Raw genomic sequence first — 18121 nt, 5'->3', positions numbered from 1 at the left:
GGTGGGGGTTTATCTAATTTATTTGTGGTTTGGTTTTAAGGATGGCTTTTTATCCCCTGTTTCTTGTTCACCAGGATAACGCACTTGCAGTCCAAAAATAATTAACAAAAGTTCCCTTTTCCTTCTCTTTCAGGGTTTTGGTGATAGTCCATAAGTGACCAGGTCCAGCTTTGGGAAGGTCTCCGATCTTCCTCTACGTCAGTGGGCCAGGCTCTCAAAAGAAATAGAAAGAAGGATAACAAAACAGGTAAGTGGGATATATATATATATAAGGTAAGTATATAGGGTTAGTAGGGTGGTGGGGGAATAGGTATAAGTGAAGGGAAGTGAGGGTTTAACTGTCTTTTATTTTGTGGTTCCCCCTATAGGTGTTCTCAGACCTTCCCTTCTTTGTAGAAATCCTCTGGCGTTGGTTTCCTTGTGAGGTTAGGTGTACTGTAGGGATCTTTGTCATATGGTCTCCCCTTCCCTGCAGGACCTCCCTTTCTTTCCCTTATCCCCCCCTATTCCTAATAACCACCCTCTAGCAAACCCCCAGCTGTGGTACGAACGTACCTGAGGTGGCCACGCCCCTCCGGGGACGTGGCTGGCACTTTGGCAGTCTCCCTGCTTTTCTCCGACGGGGGCGGGAGTGCCCCGGGGCTTTTCTCTCTCTCTCTCGGAGCCTCCGCTCCTTCGACGGGTTCCTTCCTCTCCCTCCTCGGCGTCCGGGTCTCCTTTTCCTCCGGCCGCATACGTCGAGCGTCCACTTCCGTCTCTCTCTCTTCATCTTCTGTTGGTCCGTCTTTTCTTTCGGTTGTCGTCCAGACGCCGAAGGCGTCTGACGTCTTAGGCTTGCGTCCCTCGCGAGTGTGTCGGGCCCCCTTAATGGTGTTCGGCACAATATCCTGAAAAACGGCGTCCGGAGACGTCCGGTTACACATCCCCTCCCTTGAATGGGGCTGTTCGAGTCCCAAAGGTCCCGGGAACCGGGATAAATAGTCAGCCTGTCCCATAAGATCACCAGGGAGATGGCAAACCTGGAAGGAGAAAGGTTGAAGCTCCATAAACCATCTCAAAATGCGACTGTTAGTATCTTTATATCTCGAGAGCCAGGTGAGGGGAGCGTGATCCGTATATAATAGAAAGGATCTCCCTAGGAGGTAATATTGGAGGCTCTCAAGTGCCCACTTGATGGCGAGACATTCTCGTTCAATAATGGGATAGTTTAGCTCCCTGGGAAGCAGTTTACGGCTAATAAAGACCACGGGGTGACTAATATCTCTCTCATCCTTCTGAAAAAGTACGGCCCCCAGACCCACGTCTGAGGCATCCGTTTGGAGGTGAAAGGGGATAGTGAAGTCAGGACATTTTAAAATTGGTTGGGTAGTGAGATATCTTTGTAGGGTATGGTAACTATGGGACTGTACTGGGTTTAAATTCGTGATATTTTTTGGCTGTCCTTTCCTCAGGAGATCGGTTAGGGGAGCGGCCACGGTGGAATAATGGGGTATAAATCTTCGATAATAGCCTACCAAGCCTAAGAACGACCGGACCTCCTTTTTCGTTGTGGGTGTCTCTATCCGTAGGATGGCTTCAACTTTACTCATTTGTGGTCTAAGTATACCTTTCCCTATATGATATCCTAGATAAGAGATCTCATTGAATGCCAACCGGCTTTTGGAGGCGTTGGCTGTTAATCCAGCCCCTCGTAACGCTGTAAAGATTTTGGTTAAATGTGTCAAGTGGTCCTCCCAAGTCTCGCTGTGGATAACGATATCATCCAGATACGCGGCAGCGTATCTGGTATGAGGTCGTAGAATGGTGTCGATGAGACGCTGGAAGGTGGCGGGTGCCCCATGTAACCCGAAAGGGAGAACATTAAAATGGTATAACCCAGAGGGAGTAGAGAAGGCCGTTTTCTCTTTATCTTCTGGCGTCAAAGGAATCTGCCAGTAGCCTTTGGTCAAGTCGAGTGTAGACATGTACTTAGCTTTTCCCAACTTCTCTAAGAGTTCGTCCACCCTTGGAAGGGGATATGTGTCAAACTGGGATATAGAATTGACTTGTCTAAAGTCAATACAGAAACGTATAGACCCATCTGGCTTTGGCACTAATACCACCGGTGAACACCAGGGACTCTGGGAAGGTTCTATAACGCCTAGGTCTAACATCTTTTCTATTTCGTTTTCTACCAGGATCTTTCTAGCTTCCGGGATACGATATGGCCGTAAGCGTATGACCTTGCCAGGTGGGGTTATGATTTGATGATGTACCAGCTTGGTCTTGCCTGGTATCGAGGAGAACACATGGGCATGATCATGGAGGAGCTGGGTTAACTGCTCACTCTGTTGGACCGAGATTTCGCTATTTATGGGAGGCACCTCGTTTCCGCTAGGATGCTCAGTGGGACACCACCCTATCTCCAATTCTTTAACGGTGTTAACTAGGCATCCCCTGGTTGGTTCTCCCTGTGGCTCTTCCCACTTTTTTAATAGATTGACATGAAAGATCTGTGACCGGTTGGAACTATCTGTGAGCTGGACCTTATAGGTCACGGGTGTTATTACCCCTATCACTTTATAAGGTCCCTGCCACTTTGCCAGCAACTTGTTGTCTGAACTGGGGAGAAGCACTAACACCTTATCACCTAGGGTAAAGGTCCTTAATTGGGTATTCCTGTCGTAATATCTTTTCTGCTTTTCTTGAGCCTTCTCCATATGTTCCCTTACATTTTCCCACACATTTTGGATGTTGGTTTTTAACTCCTGGGTATATTCCAAGAGGGATTTTTCTCCGTCCTCCTCCTCCCATAACTCTGCAGCCATATCTAACAAGGTCCTGGGCTGTCGTCCGAACAATAATTCAAATGGACTATGGCCCGTGGATGCTTGCTCATGGGTCCTGATAGCGTATAACACTAAGGGGAGTTTTCTATCCCAGTCCTTACCTGTCTCTGAAATAGATTTCTTTAGTAGAGTTTTCAGAGTGCGGTTATACCTTTCCACCAAACCATCCGTTTGAGGATGATAAACCGCTGTCCGTAACTGTTTGATCCCTAGAAGTTGACATATTTGTGACATCAAGTTGGACATGAACTGGGTACCTTGGTCTGTTAAGATTTCTCGGGGAAAGCCTACTCGGGAGAAGAACCCTATCATTGCATGGGCTACGCTCTTGGAGTTAATACTGCTGAGTGGGATGGCTTCTGGGTATCTGGTGGCATAATCTACCAATACCAGTATATAACGGTAACCTCTAGAAGAAGGTAGGAGAGGGCCTACAATGTCCATTCCTATTCTTGAAAAAGGGATGTCTATAATGGGCAACAGTTGCAAGGGAGCTCTTCTTTTGGGACCAGGATCAATCATTTGGCATTTAGGGCATTGCTGACAGAACCTCCTAATCTGTGAAAAGACCCCCGGCCAGTAGAACTTCCTCAACAGATATTCTTCTGTTTTCTCCCTGCCATAGTGACCCCCCCCCGGCTGGCTATGGGCTAGGTGTAGGACTTGGGGTCTATAAGGTTCGGGGACTAATAGCTGCTTCTTTTCTTCTCGGTTATTACCAGTGACACGGTATAACAGATTTCTGATTATGGTAAAAGAAGGGCTTTTGTCTTGGGGGTTCCGGGGTCGGGCACTCTTCCAGGCATGGATCAAACTCGGATCTTCTCTTTGACAACTACGGAATGGGGGAAGGTCAGTAAGAGTAAGGACCTTTGTAATTACCCTATTTGGACTCATGTTTCCTTGGGCATAGACTCTTCGGGTTTCTCTCTTTTCTTTTCGGGAGGGTCGGTATCTAACCACCGGTGGTGTTATAGGCGTACTAAAAAAAGGAGCTCTTTTCCACCATGTACTCATGTCTTCGGAGTCTTTTGTACTGTCAATAAGTTCCGAAAAGTCAGGGAAGTCGGTTCCTATGATAGCTTCTTCGACTAGTCGTTCCACCACCCCCATCCTTATGGGGACTTCTTTTCCATCCCAGGACAAGGTTGTCCAGATTAGGGGGTATTCTCTCGTATCTCCATGAATACAACATATGGATACCGTAAGTCCTGAAGCAAAAAGGTTTTTTTCCAATAAATCAGCACGAATTACAGATTGACTGCAACCTGAGTCGATGAGCGCCACTGTGGTTCTTCCATTGATAACAAGTCTCTTCTTGTATCAGGTTTTCTTTCCCCCTGTATAGAAGACTCTCCCCCTAGTGACTCCTATTTCCATCGGTTCTGACTTTTCCGTTTTCAGCGGGCAAACCCGGGCGATATGTCCCCACTCTCCACAGCTAAAACACTGTGGTTGTTGCATATAGGGTCTTTCTGGTCCTCGCAATTTTCCCGGATCCTCGGGTGGTTTTCGCCCTAGGGATGGGGAGGGTCCGAGGTTCTGTCGGATGGGGTTAAGTGTTGGCCGTACGGGAGGGATTTTGAACTCGAGGGAGCGGTGAAAGGCACAGGCTAATTCAATAGTGGTGTTAGTATCTGGACTTGGGTGCTGCTTGATCCAATTACGGGTATTGGTAGGTAGGGCATCTAGATATTGTTCTAAGAGAACAACCTCAATGATATCCTCCCTATTGGTCCCAATGGGACCTAGCCATTTGAGTCCTAAGTCCTTAATTCGAAAATATAGGGCCCGGGGATTCTCGGAGGGTCCCCATTTGGCTTTCCTAAACCGGACCCGATAATGTTCTGTATCAAACCCCACCCGCTCCAGGATACTCTTCTTAATATCTTGATAGGGTGTCGTTCTGCCTGGGTTTACCACTTGATAAGCCGCTTGGAGAGTTCCTGTCAATAACGGGGCGATGTATTGGCCCCACCTATCCTGGGGCCAGGTGGCGGAAGTAGCAACCCGCTCGAAATTCGTGAAAAAGGCATCCGGGTCTTCGCCTTCCTGATATCGCTGCAGGACCGAACTGGGTACGTTCGGATGTACCCGGGTGGCGGCAATAGTGTCCGTGAGGTTTTTGTTTGCAGTCTCATGGACCAACTGATTGTTGGCCATGATAGTAGCCTGACTTTTAAGAGCGCTTTGTAGGGCCTCCCTTTCCACCTTAGCCTCCTTCTGTTGCTCTTCCCACACTACTTGCAGATGTCTCTGCCCTGCGGCTAGCTGCTGCATCATCTCTGATAGGGTGGGTGTGCCCTCCATCGTCTTTGGTTACCTGTAGTTGTTCCAATATCCCACTTCTGACACCACTGTAATGGGTTCTTTATCCCTGAAGCAAATAAAAGGGATATTGGAATAATATAACAGGCGCAGAAGGTGGGGGTTTATCTAATTTATTCGTGGTTTGGTTTTAAGGATGGCTTTTTATCCCCTGTTTCTTGTTCACCAGGATAACGCACTTGCAGTCCAAAAATAATTAACAAAAGTTCCCTTTTCCTTCTCTTTCAGGGTTTTGGTGATAGTCCATAAGTGACCAGGTCCAGCTTTGGGAAGGTCTCCGATCTTCCTCTACGTCAGTGGGCCAGGCTCTCAAAAGAAATAGAAAGAAGGATAACAAAACAGGTAAGTGGGATATATATATATATAAGGTAAGTATATAGGGTTAGTAGGGTGGTGGGGGAATAGGTATAAGTGAAGGGAAGTGAGGGTTTAACTGTCTTTTAGTTTGTGGTTCCCCCTATAGGTGTTCTCAGACCTTCCCTTCTTTGTAGAAATCCTCTGGCGTTGGTTTCCTTGTGAGGTTAGGTGTACTGTAGGGCTCTTTGTCATATGGTCTCCCCTTCCCTGCAGGACCTCCCTTTCTTTCCCTTATCCCCCCTATTCCTAATAACCACCCTCTAGCAAACCCCCAGCTGTGGTACGAACGTACCTGAGGTGGCCACGCCCCTCCGGGGACGTGGCCGGCACTTTGGCAGTCTCCCGGCTTTTCTCCGACGGGGGCGGGAGTGCTCCAGGGCTTTTCTCTCTCTCTCTCGGAGCCTCCGCTCCTTCGACGGGTTCCTTCCTCTCCGTCCTTGGCGTCCGGGTCTCCTTTTCCTCCGGCCGCGTACGTCGGCGTCCACTTCCGTCTCTCTCTCTTCATCTTCTGTTGGTCCGTCTTTTCTTTCGGTTGTCGTCCAGACGCCGAAGGCGTCTGACGTCACAGGCTTGCATCCCTCGCGAGTGTGTCGGGCCCCCTTAATGGTGTTCGGCACAATATCCTGAAAACCGGCGTCCGGAGACGTCCGGTTACAGTCAGTCTGTACACTCAAGTTGAACATCAAAGGGATCTTCTTGAAGATAGAATTAGAGGCTTGTGTACTTTTAGTAGGTGCACTGTGTTGCCTTTACCTGACTCCATTACCCTGCTGGCCATTCCTCCACTTCATGCTATTGCCACTCTAAGACAGTACTATCGAATCCACACACACACCTCAGTGCTGATGCATCTCCTGCTAGTTTGGTCACTCTGTGTATCACCAGTTTTATTTCTCCGTTCAAATGTAATATAGCCTGCCAGTTACTGCTCTGAAAGAGGTCAACCTTTGCAACTAATTGTTTTCTATAGTTTTTTTTCACATTGAAAGAGGGATCATTCTCATTCCAGGAGAAACAAGATGTAGGGGATCAGCTCAAGATAGGTTGAGCAGGTTGTTACCGCTCAAGCACCTCTCACTCATGGCTTGAAGTAAGAAAGCAGTGAGGAACTATGCAACCAGATGAATTAACAAAGGAGGAATGTACATTTTTTGGCTCCAAATAGTTGTGTTGAAAGCTACATCAGTATTAAAGACATTAACCTTCATAAAGTAGTCACCATCATATGTGCCGGCTAATATTTGCACACAAAATAGGAGGAATGGTTGCGTTCGAATAAGAAAGCCAACAATTGTGATAACCGTATCATATAAGAAACTGGCATTAATCTCACTATAGTACAATAGGCATACATATAAAAAAGGTGATGATTAAATGATAGTAAAATAAATAGCCATCGATCTATGGTATTGCACCTATAACAAGAGGTTGCCATACTTTGCTTGCATTTGAGGGTGTTATTCTGTTTTCTCTAAACTTAACATTTCAACAAGTGCAATTTTATTCTGTTTTATATAAAGGGTGGGCAGTTTTTTACTGGGTGATGTGTATACAGTTGATGTTTAGGACACCACAGTAAATTCTTTGGAGTTACTTTTTACTATTTAATAGACTAGTGGGGGCATTTTACTTACCTGACACTGCTGAGCATCTTCATTTGATCTCCTATCCACCCACGTTGGCACTGTTTGGCAGAGAATGCTCTGCAGCCAACAGTTATTTCTCCTTAGAGGGGCTTTCTGCAGCCATCATTTTCAGAGCGATTGATGCTCTAATTGTATCCTACCACTATGGAGGCAATCCTTAAAAAGAATCCTGTGGTTTGGACCAGCAGGGTGTGTGGACCCACAGCAGGCACAGATGAGCAGCGGGCACGCCTCTGGCACGCCAAAAGCTAGCCAATTTGTGCCTGTCTGTGCGTGATCATCTCCAAACCCCACAACCCCTGGCCATTGTCCTTCAGGTATTAGAAATGAGGAGGGTCTACTCAAATGAGGCATTCCTTTCCTTGAGGAGGAGCAGGAATATTCTAGGTAGCAGGGTAGGGCATTGTTTTTTACACTCCCAGTTGACTCATATGAGGGCCCTTTTTCAGTTACTGTTGCCATTTCTCATGCATTCATGAGCTTCTTGTGCCTCAGAAATATGATCTTAGAGGCTGAAGGCGGTGTTTGGACAAAATATTGGAAAAAATATCATGTTACAGAAATATTGTGTCAAGTATATGAGGACTTCAAATTTATCGTGTACAGGAATATCGAAGGTAAAAATATAGTTGGTCATTACAACCCTGGCGGTCGGTGTTAAAGCGGCAGTAAAAAAAATTGAATTACGACCGTGGCGGAAACCACCAACATAGACATCCATTTTAACACTCCGACCGCCACGGCGGTACAAACAAACACCGCGGCGGTAACCGCCAACAGACTGGCGGAGGACAATGTACCGCCCACACTATTACAACCCACCAATCTGCCACCTTTTCCGGGGCGGATTCACCGCGAACAAAAATACGGCGGAAACAGGACTTCGAAGGGAAAACGCTCACCTCTACACACCCCACGAGGAACCAGGACGCCATGGAACCGGAGCTCCAAATTCTTCCAGCCTTTATCTTCCTGCTCCTCTACCAGGAGCACAAACGCCGGCAGCGAAGACAACAGTGAGTACTGCACCTACGACACAGGGGAGGGGGGAGGAAAAAAACTGTGACACACACATGCAACACGCAAACCCCCCACCCCCACCCTCACCCACTACAACACACACACAAGTACATGTTGATACATAACAGTTACCCCCCCCAACCCCCTCCTGGAAGAATGCAAGGACAAAAGGAAATGAGTCGAATATTTCAAAGACATGAATCAAAAATATATACAAATATATACATTTATACTATATACAATTATATACACCAAGAACACAAGTCCAAGGGATTCCACCATCATAGTCCGTGGATCACTGGGCCCAAAAGGCATGGGCGAGGCCCACACAAGATACCCGAACAAGACGGAGAGAACACTGCAGGGGCATCAGTTGGAAATAAAACAGGCACCTCAGGGAGAAGGAAAGGGGGGCACCTCAGCCGGTTGAGTGCACAACGCTAGATCCACGAGGGGGCTCCATGCCCACAGTGCAATCCTGGGGAGTACAAAGCCACAGTCTCTCAAGTCTCTACAGTGGGTGGTTTGCCCACTGTTCAATCCTGGGGAGTGCAAAGCCACAGTCTCTCAAGTCTTTCCAGTGGGTGATTTGCCCACTGTTGAATCCTGGGGAGTGCAAAGCCACAGTCTCTCAAGTCTCACAAGTGGGTGGTTTGCTCACTGCTCAATCCTGGGGAGGTCAAAGCCACAGTCTCTCAAGTCTTTCCAGTGGGTGGTTTGCCCACTGTTCAATCCTGGGGAGTGCAAAGCCACAGTCTCTCAAGTCTCACAAGTGGGTGGTTTGCCCACTGTTCACTCCTGGGGAGTGCAAAGCCACAGTCTCTCAAGTCGATAATATTCTCCACTGGTTCTGGAGGGGGCTTTGTGCCCAGAGTGCTTCATCCTGCCAAGGACTGAGGTAGTGGATGTAAATCTCCACTGGTTCTGGAGGGGGCTTTGTGCCCAGAGTGCTTCATCCTGCCAAGGACTGCGGTAGTGGATGTAAATCTCCACTGGTTCTGGAGGGGGCTTTGTGGCCAAAGTGCTACCCCTGCCAAGGACTGAGGTCTCTCAAGTCTCACAAGTGGGTGGTTTGCCCACTGTTCACTCCTGGGGAGTGCAAAGCCACAGTCTCTCAAGTCGATAATATTCTCCACTGGTTCTGGAGGGGGCTTTGTGCCCAGAGTGCTTCATCCTGCCAAGGACTGAGGTAGTGGATGTAAATCTCCACTGGTTCTAGACAGGGCTTTGTTCCCTGAGTGCTTCAACCTGCCAAGGACTGAGGTAGTGGATGTAAATCTCCACTGGTTCTGGAGGGGGCTTGGTCCCCAGAGTGCTTCATCCTGCCAAGGACTGAGGTAGTGGATGCCTTACTCCACTGGTTCTGGAGGGGGCTTTGTGCCCAGAGTGCTTCATCCTGCTCGTGGCGGTCTCAGTAGCGTCAGAGCTTTTGGCGCTCATTGTCCTGCGGTGCTGGTGGCGGCGGTGTCCTGTTCAGCGGTGCTTGTGGCAATCTTGTCCTGTTCAGCGGGGCTGGTGGCGGCGGTGTCCTTGGCAGCGGTTCAGCTGATGGCGGTCTTGTCCTGGCCTGCGGGGCTGCTGGCGGTCTGCTACTGGGCAGCGGGGCTGCTGCTGGCGGTCCTGTCTGTGGCAGCGGGGCTGCTGGCGGTCTTCTCCTGGGCAGTGGGGCTGCTGCTGGCGGTCCTGTTTGTGGCAGCGGGGCTGTTGGCGGTCTTTTCCTGGGCAGTGGGGCTGCTGCTGGCGGTCCTGTCAGTGGCAGCGGGGCTGCTGGCGGTCTTCTCCTGGGCAGTGTGGCTGCTGCTTGCGGTCACCTCCTGGGCAGTATGGCTGCTGCTGGTGGTCTTCTCCTGGGCAGCGGGGCTGCTGGCGGTCTTCTCCTGGGCAGTGTTGCTGCTGCTGGCGGTCGCCTCCTGGGCAGCGGGGCTGCTGGCGGTCTTCTCCGCTGTGCTGATCTTCCCCGACTTGCCGGTTTTACTGTGTCCCTTGGATGGTGTCGCAGCTGTCCCCGGGAGCGGCTTTGGTGGCTGATTTCTTTCCTCTCTCCCGCCGGGAACTGGCCAACTTTTGATACTTGACAGGTGGGGGACTGTCCGTGCTCTGGCTCCTTGCCACACTGGCTGCCCTGCTGCCTGGTGCACTCCATAATCCGGTGACTACTGGCACCACTGGTCCCGCCGATGTTGTGGCTGAGGTGCTAGGTTGGGACCTGGAGAGTCGGGCCCTAGGTGACTGAAGGGTTGGGGGAGGTGAGGGAAAGAGGTCAAGGTTGGACAGAAAAAGTTTTTGGGACACACTGGGACGGGTAGCTGGAGGGGGTTTGGGAGTGGAGGAAGAGGTAGTGGTTGTAGGAGGTGTTAGTTTGGTGACTTTTGGTGAAGGCGCATGGGCTGGAGGCTGTCGTGAGGTGGATGGCTGTCGGGTGGGTGTGTGGCTGCGTTTGTTTACCTTGGGAGGTGGCCTCACAGACACACTGGGAGAGGACACAGGGGATGTGTGAATGGTAGTGGGGGTGGTGACTGCACGTGAGCGGGGTGTGGTGGTGTGTGTGCTGGTGATGGACGTAGTGGCTGAGGATGTAGTGCATGCAGGTGTGAGTGGAGATGAGGCAGGGAGGGAGAAGGGAGACGAGGAGGAGGGGGACACAGTGGAGGCAGTGGATGTTGGTGTGTCTGCATGTGTGTGATGCTTGCGAAAGTGCCTGCGGGATGTGTGGTGCTTATGTTTGCCAGAGCTTCCCTTGTGTGTTGAGGTGGGTGCATGCTGGTCTGATGGTGTGCTTGGGATAGGCTGAGGTACAGGGGTGTGGGTCTGGGTGGAGGAAGTTGGAGGGGGGAGGCTAGAGACAGGGACAATGGCTGCCATCAGTGCTGAGGCCAGAGCCTGAAAAGCTCGCTGTAGGGCTGCCTGACCAGAGTGAATGCCCTCCAGGAATGCATTGGTTTGTTGCAACTGCCTCTCTACACCCTGGATGGCATTCAAAATGGTAGACTGCATAACAGTGAGGGACCTGAGGAGGTCAATGGCCTCCTCACTGAGGGCAGCAGAGGTGACTGGGGCAGGGCTTGAGGTGCCTGGGGTGAAGGTGATGCCCACCCTCCTGGGTGAGCGGGCACGGGGCAAAAGCTGAGGGTCTGCTGGGAGGGCGGTGCTGGTAGGGGGGGTGGTGGCTGTACCTGTAGATGCGGGGGGAACAGATGGGGCCACCACCGCAAGGGAGCTCCCATCAGAGCAGGAGTCAGTTTCGCTGGTGACAGCTCCTGTCCCCGCCGTGGAGCTCCCCTCGCCCTCCGTCCCACTGGTGAATTCGGAGTCCGTAGCCTCGGCCTCCAGGGCCATGTGGGATGCAGCTCCCTCCTGCTCTGGTGCCACAGCTCCTCCGCCTGATGGTGCTAATGCACACAAGAACAGGGAGACCACAAAAAGGGGGGGGGTAGACAGAAGAAAGATATGTTCAGTGCATGCAATACCACTACAGTTGGCGGACACGACAGACACAGAAGCCCCTTGCACTATGCCGCGCACTTGGGGGCCACTATTCAATCCCTGGGACATGGCTTACAGGCTATAGCCGATTTCTGTACACATGGATGTCACAGGAGCCTGACTAGGTGTAGTTGGCACTGTACAGAGGTGGGGTGGGGTGCTACAGGGCCTGCCTGAAGAAGGGAACTTAACCACCAAACTCGCCCTGGCCTAAGGGAACCCACAGCCCACCTCCCCCACCCAGACACCTCCAATGTGCGCTGAAACAGCCGAATGAGAGTGTACTCACCCCCTTGTGGCTGCTGTGATGCCCTCAAGCGCCCACCCAACTCCGGGTACGCCACCGCCAGGATCCTGAACATCAGGGGGGTCATGGTGCGACGGGCACCCCTCCCACATTGGGAGGCCATCCCCAGCTGGGCCTCCACCGTCTTCTTGCTCCGGCGGCGAATGTCCTCCCATCTTTTCCGGCAGTGGGTGCTTTGTCTGTGGTAGACCCCCAGGGTTGGACTTCCTTGGCGATGGCACGCCAGATGTCCTTCTTCTGGTGGGCGCTGACCTACAGGAATTGTACAGGTGAAAAAGAGTAGTAATTACCAACTGCATTGTCACAGTCATTGGCCCGCATCACTACCCTTGCCATGACGCACATGCACTCACCGTCGTTTCATGCACGCCTCATTCTCATCCCCCCTATCTTTCATCCACACCACTCCACACAGGCATTGCCCATACAGCATGCTCACAGTGTATTTACCTGTTTGTCTGGAGGACCGTAGAGTAGCGTGTACTGGGGGAGGACCCCATCCACTAGTTTCTCCAACACCTCCGTGCTGAAAGCAGGGGCCCTTTCCCCAGACACACGAGCCATTGTCTCTTCCAGACTGAGGTCACAGCAGCACTTGCAGTGTAGGTCCTCTCCTGTCGAAGATCAGGTATTGAGTGATTGAACAGAGAGAAAATTGCGGTTACGTCCGTGGCGGTGCGTACCGTCACCGCCGGCGTACATCGTCATTGGCTCCTGGGACCCACAGGGTCCAATGTTAACCAATGCAGGATTGCGCGGCGGTCTTCGACCGCCTACCGCGACGGTGTACAACGCCAGCGCAATTACATCATATCCCCTTGTCCCACCTTACAGGTCAGGCAGCCGCCATTTCAGGGGCCCACATGGCTTTATTTTTGACTGTGTCACACATACCTAGGTCTTGCCTTACCACTCATACAGGCAAATTTCAATTTATGAATATGTTCAGAGTAAGCTGTGTTTCCGTACCTCTGATTCGGTTGACTCTGTGCTCGCTGTTCTCCTCTATAGGCACCGTCCGGGTGTGGCTATTAGGTGAGCACCTGTACCCAAATCAGTGGGAATAGTTGTCTGGGTTTGTGGATGTCCCTATGAGTTAGTGTGTGTCTAACAGTTGTCCCTCACCATTTGCAAGTGACTCTGGTTACCCCAACCTGTCATGGCTACTGACCCCAGTGAGGAATCCCAGGACAAGGGCAGAGGAACGCTACAATGAGGCCCATGGGCGAACTAGGAGGATTATAGAGCGGACCTTCGGCCTCCTGAAGGCCAGGTTCAGGTGTCTCCATATGACAGGTGGTTCCCTATTCTACTCACCAAAGAAGGTGTGCCAGATCATCGTGGCCTGCTGTATGCTTCACAACTTGGCTTTGCGACAACAGGTGCCTTTTCTGCAGGAGGATGGTCCAGATGGAGGTGTTGTGGCAGCTGTGGCACCTGTGGACAGTGAAGATGAGGAAGCAGAAGAAGAGGACATCGACAACAGGAACACGGTGATCCTGCAATACTTCCAGTGAGACACAGGTAAGAAGACAAACCTATCTGCTACATCTAATTTAAATCTACTACCTCTCTACTGTCTGTCATTTTCACCCAGTGTATGATCACTGAGGTGACACTTTCCCTTACGATTTCACAGATGTGGGTCCCACTGTGTGACATCTGCTTTGTTTCCTCATGGACTAGAGCTGTGTGACATAGGTATGTTGACATTACATTTGAAAGAGCATTTTGGCACTGTAATTGCTAATACAATATTTCGAAATCACAGACAGACTCCAGAGTGTTTTGTGCTGTAAGGGTGTTTATTTAAGTGCTCAATATTGGAGGGGGTTGTAAAATGGTGAGGGGTGATGGTGGAGGAATGTCCATGGCAGAGTCCAGTCTATTAGTCTCACAGGTGCATTGTCCAAAGGGGCATAGGAAGTGGAGCTGGGGCAGTTTAAGTATGGACAGGGTGACAAGGTGGGACAGAAGGATGACAATCAGGGTGGTCTCATTTCTTGGTGGGGGTCTTGGCATCGTTCTCTGTCTTTGTCCTGGATCTCAGGGACCGCTTGCGGGGTGGTTCTCCCTCTGCAGGGGGTGGGGTGCTGGTGTGGTGGTCCTGTCCACTAGCGCCAGCGGAGGTGGTGGGCAGTTCATCATCCAGGCTAGTGTCAGGGGCCCCTTGTTGTGCCACAGTGTCCCTCCTGGTGCTGAAGAGTTCCTTCAGCACCCCTACAATGGTGCCCAGGGTGGAATTGATGGATTTGAGTTCCTCCCTGAAGCCCAAATACTGTTCCTCCTGCAGCCGCTGGGTCTCATGAAACTTGGCCAGTACTGTTGCCATCATCTCCTGGGAATGGTGGTAGGCTCCCATGATGTTGGAGAGGGCCTAGTGGAGAGTGGGTTCCCTGGGCCTGTCCTCCCCCTGTCGCACAGCAGCCCTCCCAGTTCCCCTGTGTTCCTGTGCCACTGTCCCCTGAACTGTGTGCCCACTACCACTGCCCCAGGTCCCTGGTGTTGTTGGGGTGGTGGGTTAGCCTGGGTTCCTTGTAGTGGTGGATACACTGCTACTTGACGTGTCCTGGGGACCGAGGTATGGGCCCGCTGGGTGGGTGCTGTGCTGGTGTTTCCAGAGGGGGAAAGCTAACATTAAAAATGTAAATATATGTTATAAAAAAGAGGGGGAAAGCTCTGTAGTGGCCTGTGGCAGTGTGAGGGGAACCGTCTGTCCCGAGGTCCCAGATGGGCCGGGCTGGTCGTCTAGATCTAGTTGGACAGAGCTGCTGTCAATACTGTGGGCGGAGTGGACATGTCTGGACCCTCCTGTCCGGTAACGTTGGGTAGGGGTCCTGCAGGGGTGTAAAATCATGATTATTGCATCTGTGTGTGCCATGGTGTGCAATGGGTGCGTGACAGTGTACCCCAGTGCTTGCATTCCTGTGTAGGACCTTGTTTGATGATGGTTTAGTGGGGTGTATGGGTATGTGTAGTGGCCATGCTTTGGTGATGGGTGTCCATGCTTTGGTGTTACATGCAGGGCTTGATTTTGGGATGGGTGGTTTGTGATATTGGGACATGTGTGAGGAGTAGGAGTGATGGGGGTGAGGGCGAGGGTTGGGGGTATGTGATGGCATGCAGGTAGGGTGGGGGATGTAATAGTAAAGATTTGACTTACCAGAGTCCATTCCTCCAGCTACTCCTGCGAGGCCCTCAGGAGGCAGAATAGCCAAGACCTGCTCCTCCCATGTTGTTAGTTGTGGGGGAGAAGGTGGGGGTCAGTCCTGTGTACCGTGATGTGGTGTCTTGAGACCACGGAACGCACCTTCCCCCGTAGGTCGTTCCACCTCTTCCTGATGTCATCCCTATTTCTTGGGTGCTGTCCCACTGCGTTGACCCTGTCCACGATTCTTCGCCATAGCTCCATCTTCCTAGCTATGGAGGTGTGCTGCACCTGTGATCCTAATAGCTGTGGCTCTATCCGGATGATTTCCTCCACCATGACCCTGAGATCCTCCTCAGAGAACCTGGGGTGTCTTTGCCGTGCCCATGGGGTGGTGTGGGTGATGTGTGGGGTGGTGTGTGTTGTGATGTGTGGGGTGATATTTAGTGGTGTGTTATGTGATGTACGTGGATGTTGTGTGATTGATGGTGTTGAGTGCCTGTGGATGCTGGTTTGTAGATGGTGGTGTCTCTCTGTGGTCTTCAGTCGCAATTGTTGTTGTAAGGGTTTGTGGGTGATGTGGGTGTGTGTTTTATATTGTATTGGGTGTGTGGGAGTGGTGTGTGTACAGTATGTGTATCAGGTGTGTGTATTTTGAATTGTCCAATGTGGTAGTGTTTTGTAAGAGTGTGTGTATTTTGAGTGCAGCGGTGTGTACCGCCAATGGAATACCGTGGTTGAAAGACCGCCGCATGGATTCGTGAGTCATGATAGTGTGGGCGTATTCCTGTTGGCGTGATGGTAGAGGTTTTGTTATCGCCAGTTTATCACTGACCTTTGGTGTGGCGGACTTGTGTGGGTGTCTAGATTTTGACGGATTCCGGCCTTTGGGTCATAATGACCGTGGCCGAATTTCGCGGTCACGGCGGGGTGTTGGCGGTCTTCTGCACAGCGGTATGCGGCTTTTACCGCCAATGTTGTAATGACCCCCAGAGTGTTTAGCGTTGTTTTAACATTTTTGTTATAAATATTGATGTGGAAAATATTGTTGCATATAAAATAGTTTTTAGTGTTAATTAGTATGATATGTATTGTATTTTTTATTATACTATCTGTTTATATTTTTATTTTGTTTTTACTTTGGATACATGTTTACCTTTTAAATTGTTTAAATCTGTATTTTCAATTGTGTTAATGTTTTAATTCATTATTGATTTATTTTCAATAGAAAGAAGTTGGGATACAAAGGGATAAGGGTGGGGAGATTTTTTATAACATATATTTAAATTTTTAATGTTAGGTTCTTAAATTTAAAGATACACAAATTAATTGTTTTGAATTTTAAAATGGAGTTTTATTATTTTTCCATTTTTTATGTTAAACAAGATATATTTTAATGGTATTCTCTTTAGAAAATAAAACAAACATATTTTTAAAATATTTTTTTAACTTTTAATAAAGTAGTATATTTTGAATTATTTTACGGTTCAAATGAAAAATATTACATTATTTTCGAGATCTTGGTATAATTGTTTCAAAATAAAAAAATAATTGAAATTTAAAAAACAATTTGAACACATCTTATTATTCTTAATTGAAATACTAATTTTAAGTTTTAAAATAAACTTATTTATATAAATGTTAGTAGTTTAGATTAGCGCTGCTAACATAATATTTTAGTTCATTTGTTTAATTTACAAGAATGTGAGAATGTGCAGTATTAATATTGTGTTTAAAATCTTTATTTTACAATATGGTACGTAAAACGTTATATGTAGAACTGGAATTTTTAAATTTGAACTCTTTAATGTCCAACTCCTTCCATCAAGTTAGTATATATTGGAGTGGGAATAGTAAATGTCACCCCTTTAGTGTTCAGCACTTTCTCCAAGTAGATTTAGATTGGAGTAGGAATAGTAAATGTCATCCCTTTAGTGATTTAGATTGAAGTGGGAATAATAAATGTTACCCCTTTTGTGTCCAACATCTTCCTCAAGTTGATTTTGGAGTTGCAATAGAACATGTCACCATTTAGTGTCCAACTCCTTCCCCAAGTTATTTTACATTGGAGTGGGAATAGTAAATGTCAGCAGTGTTAGTGTCCAACCTCTTACCCAAGTAGGTTTAGATTGGAGTCAGAAAAGTAAATGTCACTCCTTTAGTGTCAAACAACTTTCCCAAGTTGGTTTATATTGGAGTTGCAATGTTATATGTCACCTCTTTAGTGTCCAACACCTTCCCCAAGTTGGTTTAGATTGGAGTGGGAATAGTAAATTCAATCCTTTTAGTGTCCAAATCCTTCCACAAGCAGATTTATATTGGAGTTCCAATAGGTAATATCACCCCTTTAGTGTCCAATGTCTTCCCGAAGTTGATTTCGATTGGAGTGGGAATAGTAAATGTCACCCCTTTAGTGTCCAACATCTTACCCAAGTTTGTTTAGATTGAAGTGGGACTAGTTAATGCCACACTTTTAGTATCCAACACCTTCCCCAAGTTGGTTTAGATTGGCATGGGAATATGAAATCTTACCCCTTTAGTGTCCAATGCCTTCCTTGAATTTGGTTTAGTTTGGAACGGGAATAGTAACTAATGTCACCCCTTTAATGTCTAACACCTTACCCAAGTTGGTTTAGATTGGAGTGGGGATAGTACATGCCCCTGATTTAGTGTCCAACATCTTCCCCAAGTTCGCTTAAATTGGAATGAGAATAGTAAATGTAATCTCTTTAGTGTCCAGCACCTGCCCCACGATGGTTTAGATTGAAGTGGGAATGGTAACTGTCACCCTTTTACCGTCAAACACCTTCCCCTAATTTACTATATTAAAATGATGCTACAAGTATTTTTTCATTTTTAATTTTTTTACTATTTTATTGGATAGTTTCAAAACTTAACAAATATATATTTTAAGCAAACATATAAGATATTATAAAATCAGGTAAATAAAGCATTTGTGGTTCGTTTTTAATTTACAGGAACACAAGTACACCATATTTTATTT

Source organism: Pleurodeles waltl, chromosome 8 (assembly GCF_031143425.1).
Source record: "Pleurodeles waltl isolate 20211129_DDA chromosome 8, aPleWal1.hap1.20221129, whole genome shotgun sequence".
In the NCBI taxonomy this organism is placed as follows: Eukaryota; Metazoa; Chordata; class Amphibia; order Caudata; family Salamandridae; genus Pleurodeles; species Pleurodeles waltl.
This window is presented reverse-complemented; position numbering follows the sequence as displayed.